This window comes from Calonectris borealis, chromosome 5, assembly GCF_964195595.1.
Source record: "Calonectris borealis chromosome 5, bCalBor7.hap1.2, whole genome shotgun sequence".
Classification (NCBI taxonomy): Eukaryota; Metazoa; Chordata; class Aves; order Procellariiformes; family Procellariidae; genus Calonectris; species Calonectris borealis.
In genome coordinates, this window is record NC_134316.1 from 32,925,121 (window position 1) to 32,940,040 (window position 14,920).

A 14,920-nucleotide genomic window follows, 5' to 3' on the forward strand; every position below is an offset into this window, starting at 1 on the left:
TTTTCCCCCTCCCCTCACACTATTCAGCAATAATAAACTTCTACATGACTAAGTATTCATTCAGTTGAACTTGGCACTTGTGATTTGGATAGGGTTAGAAAAATATGTTTTAAATTTCCATTTCTTTAAAGTTTCTGAAAGCCTGCAGTTTCTACTGCAGTGTAAATTCTTCTTTCATGTTTCTAGTAACCTAATACATGATCTCCATGCTTCTCAGCTTTTTGTGGTTATTTTTATTGTTCATTTAACCAAAACATAAATGCAGTAAGAATATTTTGATCCTTTTTATTCTCTTAATAGTAATTGTAATAATTATGATGATAGATTAACAGCTGCCCCCTACCCATGAGATACTGAAATGCAGTCTCCATGTAAGCTCTTTTAAAGTGTTACTGCTTTATGGAATAAAACTGGTTTATGAAATAGATTAAACTGCGATTAATGACGTCCTTTAGTGAAGAGTACTGAAGCAAAATACAATTCCTCCAGATCTTCTGCAGACCAGTGCTCATGTATAATTAAATGATGTAGAAAAAAAGAAGTCAAAAGATAAGCAGATCTTTCCAAAATTTATTGATCATAATATATTTAAAATGTTTAATAAAATAACTGTGTAAATATTGTCTAGAACCAGTATTATCACATTCAGTTTTAGAAACAGAAGCAAATAACAGATAGCTGTTTGTTAAAGACATTTCATATGTTATATTTCACCTGTATTTGAGAATTTGAGGCTGTTTTATATAAACTCCTGCTTTAATTATGTCAAAAGTAATTAGATAATTAATGCTACTCTTTACATTAACATTTACAGTAAAGACTGATTGACTGTACACAATGTGTATATATGCACTGAGAGTTGTCTTTACTGCATGCAATTTCTAAGTAAATTGTAAGTTACGCCTACCTTACACATAGGAACACATGTGAATAAGGATAATAAAAGGAGGAGGTTACAGCTTTGATAGGATGAAAGTTATGTTTTGAAATCTGAATTTAAGAATTTAATTTAGAAATTACTAATACTAATAATGTGTAGCAAGTAATTTATCATTCCACCATGTTTACTTTATGTGTATTGGTTGGTGAACTTATAAGCTTTATCTTTCATTTTACCTTACAATTTTGTGATCTGCGAGAAAAGAGCATGTGCAAAACTGGTGCCAGGTTTGATCAAGATACACCATTAAAAATGCCCTGTTCTGTCTTTTCTTATGTCTTTATGTGTAACTAAATATAGACTGAATATAAAAGATATCTCTCAGTAATTTAAATAATAATTTAAATAATATATCTTTTAACTTAATATTGTTAAAAGCAGAAATTTTGTTTCAAAGAAAGGTTGGAGAATCTCTTAAAATAATTCTGGAACAGAGTGGTTTTTTTATTCCATAATCTTGTAATGTAGAGAGCTTTCGTTTGTTTTTGTGCATAAGCATAGTCATGTCTGACGTGATTGCAGCTGTGAGATTCTAAGACATGATGGACTTGGAGGGAAGGGATGGCTCCATTCATTGTGTCTGTATAGAGTAGGAATATGTTTGTCTTCCATATAGACTCATTTGCTTTTGTTTTTCCTTATTGTTTTTAGAATCAGCTGAATTGTGAACAAGTGATTTAAAGAGGCACTGCTGAATAAGTAGCTTCTGTACTCTCTAACTGAGCTGGAGCTGTTGACTAGATACTAGATGCAATAGGACTGTTTCTCCTTAAAAGTAATCAAATATTATGGAGCCACATACACAAGTATATATGTATAGTACAGAAATGGGGGGAGGGGGGGAGAGAGAGAGAGAGAGAGAGAGAGAGAGAGAGTAGTGATATATTCAGGTGGTTTGGGATTTACTTCATGTATTTACATTTCTCTAAGCTTTTGCATCAAATCTTATGTCAGTGGGAATGGTAAGAAAGACTTTCTTTGTCTTGTTTTCTTTTTTTTTTTTTTTTTTTAAATTATGTGCCCAACTAGATGATGTGAGTGTTTCAAATCTTCCTCCTTTTAAAACTGTGGCTCTACCATCTTATGTGTTTATAGCTGAAGGAAAACTGATGTTTACTAGATCAAGTAAAGAACTCATGAGAAAATTTGTATTTATATTGCTCTTAGGAAAACATTTTGTCATTACAGTTTAGTGCCTAGACCTGACAAGGTACCTTTCACTCTTCTTTTTCATGTTAGAATAGTTTACATAATGGACTTTGATGAGAAGGAGTAAGTTTTTACACAGAGTAATTATATCCCTGATCAGTGATTCACAAATTCTTCGTTACAAGATTATTAAGGAGACATTCAAGAAAAAGGACATGGGCATGTAGCCGTAATTCAAAATTGGCAAAGAATATCATCACTAGGAGTTTCTTAAATGAGTGTTAGGATTTAGGATTTTTTAAATCCTCTAAATAAATGGTTTGACTGTTGGGTTTGCCGAACATGCAAGCATGCTTTTTGGATTAAGATGCCTAAATAAGCATTGAGGAGTCTAACTTTAAGTATGCATTTTTAAAAATTATCATTAATTTCCAGTTTCATAGAAAATAATATTTCTAGAGTCCTGAGAAGTCCTGGAAAGGAAAGTACCTTTTTTCCTTACAAGCTGTCTCCTGTCCATAAGTTCAGTTCTTTTGAAACAAATGTCCTGCTTAATTGAAAATCCAGTTCTAGATGTCAAACACTACACCAATAATAGTTTTCCATGCCAGTGAGCCACTTCATGTACTGAGAGATCAAGTCCTTCCACCAACCAGTGGCTCATGAATAAAAGTGAGGATTGTTTCATGAGAGTTATCTGTGTCTAAATTTATACCTACCATATTATAGATACTAATATAGAGATACTAATATCCTCTGTGTGTAATGGTTAAAAAAATATTGATATTATCTGAGTACAGTAAAAGAAAAGTGAACTTAGATAAACGCTGAAGGATGTACAAATGTAATTATATAGTTTTTTTATTGTGCAGGGCAAAAATTGAAATGTTTGATAAATAATAGAATCATAGAATCATTAAGGTTGGAAAAGACCTGTAAGACATCGAGTCCAACCATCAACTCAATACCACCATGCCCACTAAACCATGTCCCTAAGCGCCTCATCTACACGTCTTTTAAATACTTCCAGGGATGGTGACTCAACCACTTCCCTGGGCAGCCTGTTCCAAGGCTTGACCACTCTTTCAGTAAAGAAATTGTTCCTAATGTCCAATCTAAACCTCCCTTGCAGCAACTTGAGGCCACTTCCTCTCGTCCTATTGCTTGTTACTTGGGAGAAGAGACCAACACCCACCTCGCTACAACCTCCTTTCAGGTAGTTGTAGAACGCGATGAGGTTTCCCCTCAGCCTCCTCTTCTCCAGACTAAACAGTCCCAGTTCTCTCAGCTGCTCCTTATAAGACTTGTTCTCCAGACTCTTCACCAGCTTCGTTGCCATTCTCTGGACACGCTCCAGCACCTCAATGTCCTTCTTGTAGTGAGGGGCCCAAAACTGAACACAGTATTTGAGGTGCAGCCTCACCAGTGCCGAGTACAGGGGCACGATCACCTCCCTGCTCCTGCTGGCCACACTATTTCTGATACAGGCCAGGATGCCGTTGGCCTTCTTGGCCACCTGGGCACACTGCTGGCTCATGTTCAGCCGGCTGTCAACCAGCACCCCCAGGTCCTTTTCCTCTGGGCAGCTTTCCAGCCACTCTTCCCCAAGACTGTAGCGTTGCATGGGGTTGTTGTGGCCGAAGTGCAAGACCTGCCACTTAGCCTTGTTGAACCTCATACAGTTGGCCTCGGCCCATCGATCCAGCCTGTCCAGGTCCTTCTGCAGAGCCTTCCTACGCTCGAGCAGATCAACACGCCCACCCAACTTGGTGTTGTCTGCAAACCTACTGAGGGAGCACTCGATCTCCTCATCCAGATCGTTGATAAAGATATTGAACAAGACTGGCCCCAAAACTGATCCCTGGGGAACACCGCTCGTGACCGGCTGCCAGCTGGATTTAACTCCATTCACCACAACTCTCTGGGCTCAGCCGTCCAGCCAGTTTTTTACCCAGCAAAGAGTGTACCTGTCTAAGCTGTGAGCCGCCAGCTTCTCTAGGAGAATGCTGTGGGAGACAGTGTCAAAGGCTTTACTGAAGTCCAGGTAGACCACATCCACAGCCTTTCCCTCATCCACTAGGCGGGTCACCTGCTCATAGAAGGAGATCAGGTTTAGGCACCAAAAATAGTATAAACCCCTCCTTTTTCTAAACAACAAGTAATTCTAATGTGATGTCCAGTAAAATACTGATGAGATTGAGATGGATCAGTGATACCGAACTCTTGTTTGGTATTTTAACAGCATTGACTGGCTGAACCTTTACCTTTGCCACGTGCTGTTCCAGTGGCATTGCATTGCAGCTGGAGTATGGTCACTTGTCTCTCTAATCTGTTTCCCACTAATTATCCTCCTCCTCCTTCTCCACCTGTCCTATCTTGGGCTGTATTTTTTATAACAGAGACTGTCTTCCTAGTATATGAGATTCCATTTCACAACTTTTAAGCAGTTACTATCAAAACAGCCTTACTTAGTAAATTCCTACAAGTGTCCTCTCTCTCAAAGAAATAATTGTTGTGATCAGTTAAAAGTTGAATTGATGGAACTCTTCAGTGTTAAAAAAAAAAAAATCATGAAAGTGTAGGATTTTTTAATTGTTATTAAACAACTGATGAATGGCTATATACTTTTATATATATTTTTATATATATATATATATACACACACACTTATACCTACTGCTAAATCTTAGCAATAATATTTTATCCCTATATGTACGAAGTCCAAGCAAGGATCAGAAGAAACTACTGGTGCATGGTTCTAAAATCTTTTAGTAGCTGTGATGAACTGAAGTGATTAAAATCTAAATGTTTACTATCAGCCATCAGTCAAAACCAGTGTATTTAGCAGAATTTAACATCATATCTAACATAGAAAATTACTAAAAAATTGCTGTATTTCTACGTGACAACTGTTAGTAAATGTTGAAGGGTGATTTATATTGCCATAGTTCTTTTGAAATAAAAATTTGATATTTCTATGTTAATTTACATACCCTTCTGATCTTTACTGTATTGTTTCTGTACTGTCTTTTATATTCTTGGAGTCTGCCTCGTTTCTCAATTCAGAATAACAAGATCTTTCAAATTCTAGATAAAAGCTAGTTGCACTTTCTTTTACCTCCTTCGTTCAATCTCTACCATTTTTTCAGTCCCACAGCTTCTCACTTAAAACTTCAATTTTCAAACAAGCAGAATATGATAGCTGTGATAGCAAAATTGGTGGATATTTGTGAGCATAGAAATATTAAAATATGGAAATCGACAGTGTATGTTAAGGAAGGGACTAACAATTGTCGTATCTCCTGAGCACTTTACCCTCTTCCATTGGAAATCACAAACCTGTGGATATGAGTAACCATAAAGTTCCTGTTGCTGATCATCAAACTCTTTCTCTTTTGACCTCCCACAAAAAGGTCTCAAGGAGCTTTGAGCAAGAAGGAAAGTGACTTTTTTAATGGTCCTTACAAATCCTTCTTTTCCATACCATAGAATTGAAATGGTTCTGCTGGATCGCTTTATTTCCACAGCTTTGAAAAGAGAGGCCTCCTGTAGATGGTATATTGAGAACTTAAATTTTGTTCTGCATTGCCAAATGAATGCTTAATAAATGTGCTACATATCTTGTAGAAATCAACTGTGGCAAAGATAATCTGAAAACAAATTATAGAATCATAGAATCATTAAGGTTGGAAAAGACCTCCAAGATCATCGAGTCCAACCATCAACCCAATACCACCATGCCCACTAAACCATGTCCCTAAGCGCCTCATCTACACGTCTTTTAAATACTTCCAGGGATGGTGACTCAACCACTTCCCTGGGCAGCCTGTTCCAAGGCTTGACCACTCTTTCAGTAAAGAAATTGTTCCTAATGTCCAATCTAAACCTCCCTTGCAGCAACTTGAGGCCATTTCCTCTCGTCCTATCGCTTGTTACTTGGGAGAAGAGACCAACACCCACCTCGCTACAACCTCCTTTCAGGTCGTTGTAGAGCACGATGAGGTCTCCCTTCAGCCTCCTCTTCTCCAGGCTAAACAGTCCCAGTTCCCTCAGCCGCTCCTCCACTTGTTCTCCAGATCCTTCACCAACTTCGTTGTCCTTCTCAATTAGAAGTGCTGGCTTCCTTTTGTCCTATCAGTCCTATAGATAGATAGATTGATTTTAAAATTTAGTTTTCAGAGATTGATTTTGAGCATTCTTACCTGGAATGCTGAAATGTGATTTTGATTTTAAATTTGGATTTAAATCCTAAATTAATTTGGATTAAGTTTAGTATGCTGTTAAAACAATGCTGTAGTCTGGCCAGCAATGTCAGAGGATGAATATCTCAATGTATTTCTAATACCCTCTTTTAAGCTTTTGTGTGCTTTCAAGTTCCAGTCATCTTCAAGGAAAAGTGTCATTGACACAGTAACGGCAAGTCCCTTTGCACATTTCTATTGGCTATCCTTTCCTCTGAATTCAATTAAGTGACATAACTACACCGTATCATTTTCTGCATTGATTTGTTTTAGAAGCACATCATTGTGTATTTTAGCCACATTTATCAAAGTTTATACTGAAAATTGGGCACTGTTGAGTAGCTGTGAGGTTCTGTAGTGTTAACATTGCATATAAATACTGAAAATTTCTACTCCAGTCAAAGGCATATTTAAAAACACTTGTAGGCTTCTCTTGGACTTGCAGGTCTATAGCCATAAAAAAAAAAATTGGAAGCCTCAGTCTCCTTGAAGTCAATGGAAAATGGGTTCCTAAGTGTCTGTGTTTATAGGCCATCCAAGATTTGCTATTAACATCTTATCAGATCTCTTGTATGTTTCAGGATTTCTCCCAGTAATTGCTTTCATCAAGTATAAGATTTCTAGCTAAAAGATAGCATATCATTCAGAACAAGTTTATGGCTGATCTGCTACTGGGGAGTACATGTAAAGCTAATGGATGCAGCCTTTTAAGGATTCTCTTGAGAAGTGCAGGAATGTCCTAGTCGTTTATGTACTTATCTTCTTTTGTCTGAAGATTTTTCAGGAAAGCAACCAGTGCAATGCTTCTTTGGACAATGAGTTAATAGCCATGAGGAGCCAAAGTAACATCTACAGTTTGTGTGACTGGGAAAGCATAAAAAAAGGGATACACCACCTTTGCCCCAGTTTCTATCAGGAAGATCAATTCACTTTGGAATCTGGAGTGGGTTTTATGAGTATGTAAGTTAGATCCTGTCTAATGCAAAACAGTGGGAGTTTCCTTGCTACCATCAGTGAGGTGTATTTGTTTTTAAAATAATGTACATTATCTACTTTTTTGTAGATTATTTTGTATTGAGAAGTGTCTTTTCAGCAATTCCAATAATGAAATTACATTATAATTATATGGTGTCTTTTAGTCAGAAGCATCCCAAATTACTATACTCAATAGTACTGTAAATATTCATGCTTTTGTGAAACCCATCCTTGACTCTGAATTGTTGGCAGGTATTCATAGAACACCATGCGGCAAATTAGATGAGGAAAAGAAAAAGGGAGATTTTAGATAGGGGGAGGGGGAACTATTGTGAATTAAGCTAGAGAATAGGGTTAACATTCTACTGTCACTGAAAGTGTCATTCAGACTTTACTGGCCAGAACAGTTAGTATTCCTGCTTTCCGTCTTCTTAAAAGATGTTTTATCTGAACAATGGTGCAGTCAATATAGATGTCTAATTTTCTGTGTATATTACATACTCTGCAATTGAGTGAAAATCTATGATTTTTTGCTCTTGTATAATTCAGTATGTAACCAGCTCATTTTTTCTTTTTTTAATTATAAAAGAGTGAAAAGTATAAATGAAGCTACTCAAAATACATTACACTTCTCTGCAAATGTAATTTGAAACTCATGAAACATTAATGCATAAAATATGGAATGTTGTTTTTATGCTACACAGGAAAAAAATTAGAAAAAGTTAAGCTTCTTCTCTATGTTATTAAAACTATGTATCATAGAGAATTCGTGGCGGATTTGGTTTCTTCCATTCTCACACTTTTGAATCATATTTTCATGAGGGATACTCATGAAACTACTCATAAACTTTTGTGTGTGCATATGTGTGTGTAAATTTTTAATAATACTTTGTTCAGAACTAGATAATCTCATAAAATCAACACCTGTATAACCAACATAATTTTAATAATTATTCTCTCTCTATACACAACTTGCATGTGCACACATTTAGTAAAAACTGCTTTTGAGAGAAGCCTTTCTATTTATGAGTTAGAGCCTACACACACACTGGTGACAGAATGGCAACTAAAACAGAGACCAGAGAATTTTTTTGTTTGTTTGTTTAAACATGATTTGCTAATTCCTTGCTGTGAGAAGTTTGCATTCCAAATTACATCTTTAGTTAAAAGCATGAAAGAAAAATCTTAATGTTCATACTTTAAAGTGGGCAGAAGCATAATTAGGTAGTAACTAAAAGAAGTGGGAGGTACTCTTTTCAGTCCCCCAAAGAGTCAAAGTTTAATATAAAATACTAATTGAAAAATGGACTAGATTTAAGCCAAAGCAGCAATTTGTAAAAAAAAAAAAAACAACTTACATATTCTTTCCTCTAGTAAATCTTTCTCCAGTTTGGTTCCAAGGTTCTAAACCTTGTGATTTCAGATGTAAATTATTCCCGAGCATTTAAACTGAAGTTAGGTTTCTATTGCATGATAGTTTTTAGGACTAAAATGAAAAATGCCCTTGAGAAATGCACCTTCAGCTGAGAGGAGGTCTGAGAACTGGAACAAAATAAACACTTGTGATAAACAGTAAAGTGGGAATCGGCAATGTACTGGCAGATAGAAATAAATGTTTTAGAATATCTGTTTGCACTGTCATTTTAATTTATTACATTTGTAATAGTCTAGTATGATTTTGACTTGAGAAAGACCTCTTACTTGCAATATTATTTTTTTCAATGGGTTAATTTAACTTTGAATTGACTTGAAAGAAACAGTAGTTATGAGGGCAGAAAAACCACAAAGCAACAACATAGAGAAATAGCAAAATTATAATCATCTTGCAATAATTGCAGGTAAAATATATGAAGAAAATACTACAAGTATATGTGCTGCTTGTGATGAGAAGAAAATCTCAAGAACACAAACGTGACTAGAAAAAAAAGATGTGCATTATGTTGAGGAACAAAGTAGCAGCTAATCTCTTCCGATAATCCAATTGTACTTGTTCACAGAATATTTCAGTTCTAGATATCCTTTTATAGAAAGAGAGAATTTGAATTGCAGTGGCATTTAAGGAATTTAAATATAATCAGGGAAGATGAAGACTAATTTATGATCTAGGTTTATTTACATTTTTTACATTATGATCTAGCTAAATTTACAAAGAACTGCTTCTCTTTTTATGGATATTTGCTTATTTTTATCAAAAAATATCAAATAGACCATTAGAAAGATGTCTATGTTCCTTCTAAGTATTTTCTCTAAAAAGAAAATGTATACTCTTGGACTGAGCAACCAGGAATTTGTTCAGTGCACGACACCTCTGAAAAAGTAAATTCATATTTCACCATAGGTACATATGGAAATCCAGACCTATTGAAATTATGTATGTATATGCAGTCAGTAGAGATTTGCTGTGTAAGCCTACTGTTGGAGGCTGAGCCTGAGTCTGACGTGAACAAACACCTGTCCAGACCAGCCTAGTATTTCTGCCTGCTATACACATAGGATGACTCATGACCCTTTGGTAGCTTGTTCTGCCTTGAATTTGTGGTTGGCATTGGGTACGTAGCCAAGGACTTTCCAGGAGTTGCCTGATACAATGGAGCGTGGCTCTAAACTCTAAGTGCATACAGGCATTGTCTTGCCTGTAATGTACTTAGTTGTCTTTCTGCTTGATTCCAGTAGACTTCTATCATGTCTTTTGTTGACTCTGATTTTTCTCCCAGATTTTCATCATACTGCCACTTTACTTTAAGGGTGGATGGCATGGGACCACCCGCATCAATACAAGCCTACTGTAGTAGTGTGTTTAGCATGCCTCACAGAGAAATAATAGATGGCTCTTACTCTTCATCGATTGCTCTCTACAGGAACTTGTGCTTTCAGAATACCCTCTCATCAACTCCAAGCCTATAGTCAAATGAGCAGCTAAAATAGCATGAAATTTTCATAGGTAGAGTATCCAGAGCCCAGATGGAGTTTTAAAGAGTTTGAAGTAATTGATAAGCAATGAAGACAGAAAAAAAGGTAAAACAGAATATAGTAATTTAAATACATTTTTAAGGGAATAACAACTATTTGCCTTAGACTAAAATGTAGAATTGTGCCGGATTAGAATGAATTTGTCAGATTAGATGGAACCTTTTGTTGTAAAGATGTTTCTCTGTTAGGAGAAGGTAAAATAACATTACACAAATAGTTGAAAGATTTAATAAAAGCAAAAAAGAACAACTATTACAGAAAATTCATGGCATAAGTTATAATTAAACTTGTGAAAATAAAAGAGGAAAAAGGAAAGCTGAATTACAGATAAAAATCTCCTTGGTTCATTAATCTTCGTGTAGTTTCTTCAGAAACAATTCTATGAGGTGGAATAAGCAGGGGATGATGCAATTAAATGCTTCTACTGTCAAATTGTTCGTTTTGGTTTTTCCAAGTTTTGATGCTATTTTTTATAATCAGTGAGACTTTTTCTTTTCTGGTGTAATTTAGTGCAGGCATGTTTCACACAACCATGTGAAGCTTTAAACTTAAAGGCATGTTTTTTGGCCCTCTTACCTGCGGTTGCTCTCATTGGCATAATAGCCACATCAAGTGCTAATTTTTGCTATCTAGCCAGTCAGTATGTATTTCATCCTTCCACTACTTTTCCCAGGTAAATACTATGTATTAGCTGGGTCACACGTAAGGTGCTAGTTTGTGATTGCCATACCCCACCACCTCCAAAGACTGTGAGAAGTGAGAATATAACCAGAGCACATGTCATCAGAGAGAAGGAGGACGAGGAAATAAGGTAATAGAAAAGTGAAAGGGTTGAGAACCTTGCTATAGGTAGTTGAAGGTGTTTACACGAGAGGAGTGGGGATGAGGATTGGGGAGACAGGACATGAGGTGTTAGTGTGGGTAGCAGTGCAGGTTTGGGCATGGTTCTGCTTCCCGTGCAGATATTTTGCATGTGTTGGTGTACGCTCATAGCTGCTCAGTGCAGATTATCTCCTTGCAGCATGAGGGAGGGGATGAGAAGTGGCATAGCATAATCACCAAACATCTGGCATTCCACAGTAAATGCTATTCAGCTCTGAGAATTGAGCCAGGACTTTCAGTTTGGTAAATCAAAGGACTTGTAGGCTATGCTGATGTGGTAGGTGAGTGCAGCTTGGGGTTATGAAAGTGGGTTGTCAATAAATGGAAAAGGATTAGGGAATTAGCTGATACAGAGTTTAAGAGTCTAGGATTTTGCAGCATGCAGGGGTGAATATGAGCCACTAATGCTAAGTTAAAGCAATTTGAATTGTGTCCTGTCAACATAATGGCTGAGATCTCTCAAGTACCGAGCATCCTCCTCTGAAGTGCAGAGTTTCATCAAATCTCTGCCGACTTTGTTGGGAACTGAGGGCAACAAACTGCTCTCTGGTTTGAGCCCTTCTTAAATGCCACAGTTTCTTGGACTATTACACCTTTGTCAAGGCTTTTAAAGACATAATAATGTATTAGTGAAAACATATGCAGTAAAATTACTGTGTTTCTTTTATTTCTGTTATAGTTTGATTCCTTTTCAGGGGAGAAGTAGTATACTCTCTGAGCCTGATTTTGAACTTGCTTATGCTAACACAAATAGGATGAGAGTGATGCCTTTGGAATTAATTAATTTGCTTTGTGAGTAAGCAAATGTCATAATTGCAATCCTTATTTTTTATAAAATCTATTTGGTATGAAATAAAGGTTGAGTTCCTTCTATTTTTTACTTCCTATAGCATTTGAAAAAAATTAAATTGCATATGTGTTTTAAGCTTATGTTCATAATTGCTTTAGATACTTACTCTCCTTTTTGCAGCACAAATTTCAATATAGCCAGGAGCATACACACAAACCTGGAAACATAACCTTCCTGCATAGTCAAAGATACCTTTATTGGATAGCTCAGAGCACTTATTTTGAGTGGTAGTTAAGTTTCTCACTTCTGCATCCAAATTGCTTTCTGAACTTCTTATCTGTAAAAGGGAAGTAAGAGCACTGTCCAATTTCCCTGACAGACAGGGAGTTAAGTACTTTTAAAAATGGTGATGGTGCAGGTAACAAAACCAAATAGATAATCTTTGGTTTTTCAATTTCTGTATAACCGGAGTTGAGACCAAGAATTTTGTTGTATCATTTTATACCTTGTAACTTAGTGACCTTATGGATTTTAGGCTTCAAAAAAAAAAAAAAAAAAAAAAGAAAGAAAAAAAAACAAGCACAAAACAAAACAAAATTACAAAAAAAACCCCAAACAAAAAAAAACCCAAAACCACAAAACAAAACAAAAAACCAAACCAAAACAAAACAAAACAAAAAAAGCCCAGAACAAAACCAAACCAAACCAAACCAAAAACCCCAAACACCAATGATTGCCATAAAGAGTTGATATTCCGATATATGAATGAGGGAAAATCAACTGAATGCAGGAAACAGATGGAGAATTACAAATTGGTAGCAAGATTAATATGACCTAAATAAAAAAAAATCCTAAATCTGTTTTGCTTTTTAAAGTAATTATCTCCATTTTTAAATAACATTTTCAATCAGTTGTCATAAATACAGTAATGTTATAATTGAATATCTCAAAATAATGCAAATGTTGCCATTCATTTCAGGAAGAGCAGGATTTTACTTATGTTTTAAGCAAAATGCATACAGATGTATTTATGTTCTGTTAAAACTGAATTTTGATTGGAATATAATGTTTTCTCTGACATCTTAGTGTCAAATAGGTTGTGCATATTGTCTAATTTTTTAATACATGTATATTTTTAAAAGATATCCTATATGTTAATAGGTGAAATATTTACCCTGGCAGGGGTTGTATTTGAAAGGTTATTAGTGGTATATTCCTATACTGAAACAATTTGAGAGAGTTGTCAGTTAAAACAGACAACCTGATGTTTCTAAAATAGATATTTAGAAAAGGCTATTTTTATTTGTGCCACATACTAATCATGAAAGCTGTGCAATGCAATAAAAGATTTGCAGTTTTATTGAGTTTTCTTGGGTGACTCTGTTTTTATACAACTTCACATTTTTGCAGTGTTAATTTAAAAAAAAAAAAACACCAAACAAAAAACAAACAAACAAACTAAAAAAAAAAACCCTTAAATATATATAATTAACAAAACATATGAACATATATTTAGCAATTAGTTAATGTATTTTGTATCTAGATCCCAAATACCAAATCAAATCTAAGAATGGTTTCCTCCTTTTTCTGATAGGAAAACTAAAAAAAGGCACCTCAAAATTGCCAAATAGTTTGAACTACATTTTAAAGGGACTATGAGGTGTCCTGACTTAAAAATGAGTGTGTCTGTAAATATATATAAAGAACATTTCAATGTGTGTGTGTATATGCAAATATGTATATACACATATTGAGATGTTTGTGGTTTCATAGGATTATTTAGTGTATGGGTGGGCTAAATGTTTTTGCAATACCATACTTTTATGTTACCTTTAGAATAAGTCAGCACCTAATAATTTTTTATTTATTCCATAGAACATCTTTTGTTTTGATGTCAGTGAACTTGAAATTCTAAAGAAGTTAAAAATTCTATATACGCTGTAAAACAATTCAGTGCAAAATACAATATGGTATGTTACAATTTTTAATGTACATATTGTATAAGTGGAAAATATAAATGTTTCTTAACTTTATAGTATGCTGGATTTTCAAAGATTTGATTTTGATGCTATCATAACAACTGGAAATATCTAAAATGGGTAAGACTAGAAAAAGCTTATTTATAGGGCATGTATTTTTATTTGTAATTAGCTTGACTTTATAATAAGCTTGACTTTATAATGAGGCAGTAACATGAGAATGTTGCTAATAAAATTTTTATTGTATTTTGTATTGACTTGTTGCTGAGTTTTTAGATAGCATTTTGGTGAAAGGATTGACAAATTGAAAAGTGTTACCCCTACATATATGCTCCACAAAACCTGGATGAATGGATATCGGTAGGCTACTAAAAATGTATTTTTGTAAGATAAAACATCATATTAATTCAATATCATGAAACAGATGGTACATTAAAACTTTGAGACACATTTGTAAAATGTATATTGTAAACAAAAGCTACAAAAAATATGTGTAAATATTGAATTTTTATCTTGGGTGTCATTTTTCACTCAGCAGTAAGTCAATAAGGAATAAATTTGTTGACATTAGTGAGGTTGTATCAGTTTGAAACTTGTTTAAACAGGAGGAAAGGTAGGATTTATAGGCAAATACCCTTCGTCTGAAGACATTTTGATAAACTTTTTAAGATGTACAGATGCCATATTTTATTCTTCCAAAATCTTCAGCATTTAGGTACTCTCTCCTTCATTTTCATAGGCTGAATAATAATGCAGTGTAGCACATAATGAATTTCTGTATACTGATGTGGGTGACAGGTTGAACAATCAAGATCATGTCCTGTTCAAGACCAACTATTTTATCTGTCCATGCTATACCATATTTGCTTTAGCCAAGTGGGTTTTTTTAATTATTGTTACTATAGATGTTTTAAGGGAAGGTAAAGAATTTCAGACACATTTTGTCTAAGAAGTTGGTTTGCTACATTAGCCTGGAAAGAGAGAAATCAAATGA

At 35.0% G+C, this 14,920-nt stretch overlaps 1 protein-coding gene across 1 annotated transcript in view; it reads left to right on the forward strand.

Moving 5' to 3' along the window:
- NOVA1 (NOVA alternative splicing regulator 1) overlaps window positions 1–14,920 on the forward strand; it is a 156,190-nt gene that overhangs the window by 137,839 nt on the left and 3,431 nt on the right. The window lies entirely within an intron of this gene.